We start from the raw sequence: 9,370 nt of genomic DNA, 5'->3' as shown, positions 1-9,370 counted from the left end.
TCCTGTAACCATGCTCCTCTCTGCCAGAGCTTTGGCAGGCAGAAGGTGGGGAGAGGAGGCACCTATCTTGCCTTCCTGCAGAGTCTGTCACGCTGACCTCGTTTTGATTACCTGGGGCTGCAGGAAGAAACTCAACCGTCCCTCGTGTTTCTCCAGCACAGCTCCCTGGTTACACAAGACCCGGTTTCTCCAAGGCCAGTCAAGTCTTGAGGCCCACAGACCATGAGTCATAGTCACTTAAGCATTTACCCCTAAGTTCCCTCTTGTTTATTTTATACCTTAGACGCTTCAGTCTCCGTCTTTCTTGGGGTCCTTCGGTCCTGAGTGGCAGTTTTTGTATTCCGATGCCGTTTCACGTTATCGCCCACGCCAGCCACTGCAGGCCCTGCCACGGCTACTGTCGTCTCTGCTTTTCCTGAAGTCAGCCCTGCCGTCATTACTGCTGCTTTTTCTGGGATACTTCAAGTTGTGGAGAGAGTTCTTTTCCTGTGATTATAGCTCTTTCTTCCAATTTTGACTAGTCTGGCGTCTCTATGATTATAGCTCATTAGGACCCCTGAGGCTGGAAGGCAATTTTTTTTTTATGCTGCCTTGTTTTTATTTTTTTAAATGGCATGTATTATGACTTGTTTTTGCAGGGAAGTAGAAAGATGAAAACCGTAATGGTTATTAATTCCACAGTCCAGATAATCTCTAACAGTATTTTTTAAAAATGAAAGAAATATATACATGGGAAGAAAATTAAAACAGTAAAAAAAGGTATAAAAGGAAAAATAAAAGCTCCTTCTTCTGCCCAAGTCCCTCCCTAAAATATCACCACTATTACTATTTCTTGATTCCTTGTTATTACGTATTTTCATATATCCTTTAACAAAATTTTGCATAAAAGAGATCTTACTATACTTATCCTTTTGCATTTTGCTTTTTTCACCTAAAATGCTGTCTTAGAGATCTTTCCGCATGTGCACTGCAGTTATACTAGCTACTTTTAACATCTGCATAGTCTTTTTTTTAAAAAAAATTGGCACCTGAGCTAACAACTCTTGCCAATCTTTTTTTTTCTTCTGCTTTTTCTCCCCAAATGCCCCCAGCACATAATTGTATATCCTAGTTGCGGGTCCTTCTAGTTGTGGCATGTGGGACACCACCTCAGCGTGGCCTGATGAGCGGTGCCATTCCACACCCAGGATCCAAACAGGCGAAACCCTGGGCCACCCAAGTGGAGTGTGGGAACTTAGAACTTAACTGCTCTGCCACGGGGCTGGCCCCTTGCATAGTCTTTGTTAGACGGTAATGTGCCTTCCAAACGAGAGGCACTCAAGTAATATAATTCCTGGTCCCTTTCTATTCCTTTACTTCCTCTACTCCCTGAGTCCAGGGTGACTTTTCTGACCTCCAAGTTTGGAAGAATAGCCCCCACATGCTGAGTTCAACTCTGCCTTTTCTTCTTGGGATTGAGTTGCCTTTAGGGAGTATGCCTTTTGTTTCCTCAGAAGTGGGCAGAACTGGGTTACCCAAAACTGGGTTTCAATAGTAAGAAGTCTATCTGTCTCTCCCTTAATATGAAAGGGCATATGGTACTGCATCTAATATGGCATTTTATCAGAGATATGTAGGCCTTCATCTGCCACTCCATTGTGTGTGTGTGTGTGTGTGTGTGTGTGTGTGTGTGTGTGTTTTGAGGAAGATTAGCCCTGAGCTAACATCTGCTGCCAATCTTCCTCTTTTTGCTGAGGAAGACTGGCCCTGAGCTAACATCCCTGCCCATCTTCCTCTACTTTATATGTGGGATGCCTGCCACAGCATGGCTTGATAAGCCGTGCATGTGTCCGCACCTGGGATCCGAACCTGCAAATCCCGGGCTGCCGAAGCAGAATGTGCGAACTTAACCGCTGCACCACCAGGCTGGCCCTGCCACTCCTTTGTTTTATTTCTCAGTTTGTTCAGGATCTGAGCAGGGAAGAAGGCTGCTGTTTATTGGGCCTACTCAGGATCCCTAAATGTTAGTCCTCTTTTGGATATATCAAAATTTATTTAGTTAGTTACCTAATGATGGATGTTTAGGTGGTTCCAGTTCATTGTTTGAACAAACAACATGTCGATGAACATCTTTATACATGTACCTGAGTGTACTTTTTCCAAGCACATCAATGGGCAAATTCCTTACAATGAGAGCTGGATCAAAAGTACGTGCCTTTGTGTCCCAAATAAAGATGGGAGAAAAAGCCTACTTCCAACCTTAATGGGAATTGGAAAGGGGATGCCTAGATAATAAACTAATGATTATAATGGCAATAATTAACATTAATTTATTTCTTGCTGTGTACCAGATTCTGTGCTAAGCACTCTATGTATACTAATGTTTCTTAATCCTAACAACCTAATGAGATAGTAACTATTATTACATCCATTTTACCGCTGAAGATACTGAGATCAAAATTGTTACATGACTGGCCCAAGGTCACAAAGCTAGAAATAGCAGAGATGGAATTCAAGTCCATGTTTGTGTGATTCCAGAGCCTGTCCTTCTGACCACCTGACTAAAGAGTGTTCCCCATGACGTAGAGTGGGTGGTAGCCTAGTCTAGCACTGGAAAATGCACGAGGATCATTGGTTCAGGGCTCAGCTCACACTTGTATACAAATATAGTATCATGACTAAGAGCACAGAATCTGTAGCCAGACTCTCTGGGTTCAAATCCCAGCTTGGCCTCCTACCAACTGTGTGATATGTACTTCAGTTTCCTCATCTGCAAAATGGAGGGTTTTTTTGAGAGAATTAAGTTATTTAATATTTGTAGAGCACTAAGAACATTGCCTGGCATAGAGTAAGTCCTTCACAATTATTTGTTAACCAAAATAAATTCATTTATTTCATAATTATTTTTTAATTCCAAAAGCAATATATGAATTCATACTTGTATTACACCAAATAATTCAAACAAAATACAAGTACATATAATAAAAAGTGAAAGTCTCTCTTCTCCTTAAGCATCTGCCTCCACCTGACCCCATTCGATCCCACTCCTCTCCTTAGGGATTAAGGGTTAGTGTCTATGCTTCCAGACCTTGTTTTGTGTTGTTTTTAAAGATATGTATTTCTATTTATATGTATATAGTTTTATTTGTACACAACGGGATTTTACCACTGAGAGAGTAGTTTAACATAGTGATTAATAAATGAACACTGGAACACGACCATCTGAATTCAAGTCCCAGTTCACCTACCTACCCGCTGGGTGACCTCAGACAAATTACCTAACCTCTCTGAGATTCAGTTTTCTCATAATTTCCACAATGGGGAAAAAACTAGTACCTTCCTTGTATGGAGATAAGATGAGTTAATATGTGTAAAGCTCTTAAAATTGCCCGATGCATGGAAAATACTGAATAAGTGCTAGTTCTCATAATTACTCCTACATAAGTCGTATGAGGACTTGCTCGCTTCTTTAACAATATATCTTAGGGATTATTCCACAGCAATACGTATAGATGTACCTCATTTTAAAAGTGGCTAGTATGGTGTTTCACAGTAAAACACGTAGTTTATTTAGATATGTCTCAATTTGGGTTGTTTCTAGCATTCAGCCCTTTCTCATCTGAGAATACAGAGTTTTGGAGTTGATCAACACAAGCTTCACCAGCCATCAGTATATTTCACTTTATGTATTTAACAAACATGCATATCGTTTACTACCTGTCTCACAATGTCCTAATCATCTTTAAAATGTCAGCTCATTTAATGATGCTATTCAAGTAGGGCTATTTAATCCCCATGTTACAGATTAGAAACTGAGGTACAGAGAGGTTAAGTAACTTACTCAAGATCACATGGCTCAGAAAATGAGGGCTGGGATTCCAACCCAAGCAGTCTGTCTCCCAAGTCCATACTCTTAACCTTTGTCCACACTCTACATCTCCCTTCTATGTTCTAAATCAGTGACCTCACTTCAATAAGACCCTTTGAGCCTCATCTTGTCACATTTTACACCTACATTGTAGACAGGAATTCAGCCTCTTTGGAATACACTTAGGAATATACAAGTAATCTAAAGGGCCACAGATTGCTAAATCAACCTGACACCTGAAACTACCGAGAGTCAGCTCCTGACAACAGCCAGTCAGCGTTGAGAAAGCCTGTCAAGTGACGGTACCTGCACTTGCCCTCAGAGGCCCTGAGTCTGGTCTCTCAACTCTGCCTCTCTGTGCTATGCTGGCCCGCTGAGCAAACTCACAATGCAGGTCAGCAGACAGCCTTAAAGGAAACAAACATGTTTGTGTTGTGCCCGGTTATGGAACAGTGTGTATCCAATTAAGTAGTGCAAAACTCATGCAAATAATCTTTTCTTTTTCCAATTCCTGCTGCGTGTGAGTCTTCCACAACTGACTTGGCCAACTCAAATTCCTAAATTGCTCAGGTTCAGCAAGTCTAGTCAAAAGTTTGCTAGTAAAATATGAAACCGTGCCTCCTCTGTCCTCCATCACTGCCCCCATCCCTACCCCCAAGCTACTTTAGCTTTTAGACATGTGCATACTAAATGCCTTTTTCTTTAAGATATGGGTGAGATATTTATTTTGGAGTATGTCCAGACAATCTGGCAAATCCACACTTGACATTAGCCACAGGGAAGCATATTAAAAAAAAGCAGAGGAATAAGAAGTAAAATTACTTCTATGGGCCTACTCTCTTTAGAAATCAGAACATCTTTCCAAATGGAAGATTTTATAAAACTGAATAGGTTTTAAAAATTTTTGGCTTTGTTAATGGAAAAAATATTTATACATATGCATGTAATTTAATATTCTGGAAAGTTCTTATATTAATGATAAGAGTTTAAGTTTTCATTTCAAAAGTTATTGCTCATTCTAACATACTAAAACCTACATTTTTACTTATATAAATCAACTTCCATCCCTGGGTTCTGTCCTTATGGAAAGAAAGTACTTTTTTTTTAGAAAGATTAGCCCTGAGCTAACATCTGCTGCCAACCCTCCTCTTTTTTGCTGAGGAAGACTGGCCCTGAGCTAACATCCCTGCCCATCTTCCTCTACTTTATATGTGGGACGCCTACCACAGCATGGCTTGACGAGCGGTGCCACGTCCGCACCTGGGATCTGAACCAGTGAATCCCCGGCCAGCGAAGCAGAATGTGCGAACTGAACCACTGCGCCACTGGGCCGGCCCCAGAAAGAAAGTACTTAAAGCCAATTTTCTACCCATCCCAAAGCTTAAGTTTTGGCTCAAGCAGCTTTCTGTTCTGTTCTAGTAGTGACATGTTGAAAGTAAACCTGGCAATTCTGGACAACTTGCTATACTCTTTGAGACTTTGCTGCAGCTCCAACTCTTTACGTTTCAGGAAATAGGGTAGAAGATAGGGAGAGAGTTGGGGGAGCTCTGATGGGAACAGGAAATAGGGTCTTCTCAGGGACTCTTTTCTAATCCTTTACTCTTCACAGCATCCAAGGGGACGAATTGCCGCTATCACATATGTCTAACCCAACTCCTCCCACGGGGAGTTAGTTGAGCAAGCATGGACTGCGTTGGGATGGGATCGTGCGCTTGTCTTACCTTAATTATGATACATAAACCTGGAGGTTGAATACAGAAAACTATATCCTGGCAGAATTGCTAAGACCAAAGAGAGAAGTTGATTTAAAAACAAGTGATCCATTTTGCATTAAAAATATCAATCACACCAAAAAATCAATCACCATGCCCTCCTGCCCCAGTATCATCTATTGGAAACTGCTCTGATCCCTGGTCCCTGCCGAAGAAGTAGGCCCAAGAGCCTTGTTTTGTACCATGTGATCCAGATCTCTGTTCCCATGGCTGATGGGACAAGAGGTGGGCACTTGATTCAAGGGCAGTCAATCCATAGATTGGCATGAATCTCATGACCTGTAGCCACATGTGAAAAGAGATGCTGGACCCATCAGAGTCCCTGTCTCAGAGAGGTGGCATGAAAGTGAAGAGGGAAGTTACTAGTTAGTAGCAGGACAAAAAGGAGAATGGCTGAAGTATATAATGATGAAATACCATGAACACCTGTGAATTTCTATTGGCGAGGTCTATATAGCCACTTCAAATTGAGAACTAGCTTTTAGCACTAGTTTCTCTGAAGCCAGCCCATTATAGTTTCTGTTTTTGGGTTTCTGAAAGCTTCCATTATCTTATGTATTTTTCTTAAAGTTCTTATACTTGAGCTAACTGGAATGAGTGCCTGATACTTGTGGCCAAGAAAAGCCAAACTAAAGCATTATCAAATAGGCAGGCAAAAACAGAGCCAAAATAAAGGGGACTGAGGAATCAGGAAAGTTTAAATCAGAAGCAACAGGAATGGGTGACTTTGTCAAGGCTCTTGAGGTTGCAAATAGTATTATTGAAACTAAGTCAAGTTGATTAAAGAAGGAAAAAAAGGAAATTCAAGTATTCATGTGAAGGATGCTAAGTAGCTCAAGGGCAGCCAGGACTCTCAAAAACTAGTGTCACTTCCTCAAAATGTTAATCATAGTGTTGTTACCATATGATCCAGCTATTCCACTCCTGTGATAACACATGCACACAAAAATTTGTACACCAATGTTCATAGCAGCATTATTCATGATAGACTAAGAATGGAAATGACTGAAATGTCAATCAATTGGTGAATGGATAAACAAATTGATATATCCACACAATGGAATATTATTCGGTCATGAAAAAAATGAAGTTCTGATATATACTTCAACATGGATGAACCTTGAGTAAGTGAAAGAAACTAGACACAAAAGGCCATATATTGTGTGATTCCATTTATATGAAATGTCTAGAATAGGTAAATGCGTAGAGACAGAAAGTGGATTGGTGGTTGCTAGAGGATAGGCAGAATGGGGAATGGAGAGTGACTGCTAATGGGCCTGGAGTTTCTTCTTGGGGGGGATAAAAGTGTTCTGGAACTAGACAGTGATGATGGTTGCAATACTCTGAATATACTAAAAACCACCCAACTGGTGTACTTTAGAAGGTTAAATTTTATGCCATGTGAATTATATCACAATAAAGCTGTTATTACAAAAATTATATATATATGAAAACATAACAAAGCAAAACAAAAAAAATAGTGACACAAAGTGGAAAGCCAGGAAAAACCATATAACTCTCTCCTCTCTCTCTCAGGCTCTCATCTCTGCTTCCCTGTGGAACTCTGCTTCATTCTTGTTTCTCTGCAAATTAGCTTTCTTAGCTTTTTCATGCACACGGTAGACAGACTATGAACTCCACAGGTCAAAACCTATACATTATTGGGGCCGGCCTGGTGGTGTAGTGGTTAAGTTCACACTCTCTGCTTTAGTGGCCCAGGGTTCTCAGGTTCAGATCCTGGGCAGGGACATAGCACTGCTTGTCAAGCCATGCGGTGACAGAGTCCTCTAGAAGACTGACAGATGTTAGCTCAGGGCCAATCTTTCTCACACACACACACACAAAGTATATTTTGTGACAGAGACTAACTGGATGGTCACCTACCCGTTTTCTTTTCTTTCTGATCGTACAACTGAACTACATTTCCTAGCATCCTTTGCAGTTAGGTGGGGTCATATGATGAGTTATGGCCAGCAGAATGTGGGCAGAAGTGATACATACTATTTCCAGGCCAGACAAATTAAAACAATATACTCTGCACTCCTCCGTCCTCTCTTTCTTTCTTTGACTAAGGCCTTAGAGGATAGTTGAGTCACTAGATGGAAAAAGCCTGAGTACTTGGTAAAATTTGTGGAGCATAGCATTTCCCCATCTCCGCTGACCTAGATTGAACTGTGACATGATTGGGAAATAAACTTAAGCTACTGAAATTTGGTGACTGGTTGTTATAGCAGTTAACCTACTCTGACCACATATGTCCTCTGTACAAGACACTAACCCAGATTTACTGGATGTCTCTCAATTCCAATCTGAAATCTTCAGGTAAGAAAATTGTAGTGGTTGAAGTGAGTCATGTAGTCTCCTAGTTCAGTCAACTAAAGCCAGGGCATGAGGTCATAGAGCATAAATATCGTCCCCTGGGGGGCCTATTCACATAAGCAAGCAGTGTTTCTTAGAGAAAAGATGTCTCCTATTGTGGTTAAGTAGGAGGGGTCAGTGAGAATTAGGGAGATGAAGGTGCAATGCCTAGAGTGACTTTTTGTTTCTCTCCCAAACACATTCATAGATATAGATGATATAGATATAGATATGGATATAGATGATGTACATATAAATTCTAGTTCCCAATTCTGAAGGTAAAGTTCCTTTTACACAATTTGAAGAACACACACAAAAAAATCATCACCATTTTGCAGCACGTCCTTCCCTCCTTGACTTTTCATTTCTTCCTTTCCTCCCATCCTGCAGGGCAGTATAACATAGTAGCTAAGAGTGGTTAAATCCCTAGAGTGAGACTACCTGGCAATAGCCTTGCTTCACCACTTTCTGACTCTGTGACTTCGGGCAATTTATTTAACTGTTGTCCATCTTAATTTCCTCACCCATATGGGAATATTAATGAAAGCATTTACCATAGAGGAGTCTCATGAAGATTAATGAGTTAATATATGTTCACTGCTTAGTATAGTGCCTGGTACATAGTGAGAACCTATTTACTGTTTTTTGTTATTACGTATCTGAAACTGCATTCCAAAATTTTTAAATTTTTTCTTGAATGTTCTAAGGATGGGAGGTGGGACTTTGTCTTCCGTGACAACTGTTTTTATGTTCTTAAGGATCCAAAATAAGTGGCAACCAGTTGTTCTTGGGGAAGCCCTGAACACGTGGAGTAATCTAAATACAGATGTTTTAGATGGAAATGCTGAGATTTCTGTTTAACAATGCAATGAGCTATTTTTACTGAGGGCAAATATACTGTGTCCACATTATTGCAATGTCTCATTTCTTCTGTTGATGGTCAGAAATAAGAAGTTGTGGTCTCCAGGATGGTCAGAAGAGGAGATTCCTATCCAAGAGGGTGGGGCAAGCTTCAGCATCACAGTGGCAGGCTGAGAGCTAAGGAGAGGGACTGCCAGGTGCGAGCCCCTGGGAAGAGACTTACAGGGGAACTTTCAGAGCAGTGATGTCCGATATCTACTTTTAAGTTTTCTTTTTCTGCACTGTAATTCCCTTATGTAATCCTCAAGACTTCATAAAGTGTTAAAATTGCAGCCTCATATTAGCTGCATTTGGGAAACAGAAAGAAGGTTTTCACATTGCATTGTAAGATGGATATTAGAGCGTGACAGCCAGCTGGAAAAGCCATGAAGAGATGGCCAGAGGTGATTTGGTAAGAGTCCTAGAGCAGGGCTACTGAGAGTAAGGCAACCAGTGATAACCAGCATAGATTGGGGAATATGTAAACACTTGC

Source organism: Equus asinus, chromosome 6 (genome assembly GCF_041296235.1).
Source record: "Equus asinus isolate D_3611 breed Donkey chromosome 6, EquAss-T2T_v2, whole genome shotgun sequence".
NCBI classification, from domain to species: Eukaryota; Metazoa; Chordata; class Mammalia; order Perissodactyla; family Equidae; genus Equus; species Equus asinus.
The sequence above is the reverse complement of the archived record's forward strand: the minus strand, read 5'-3'. Positions refer to the sequence as shown.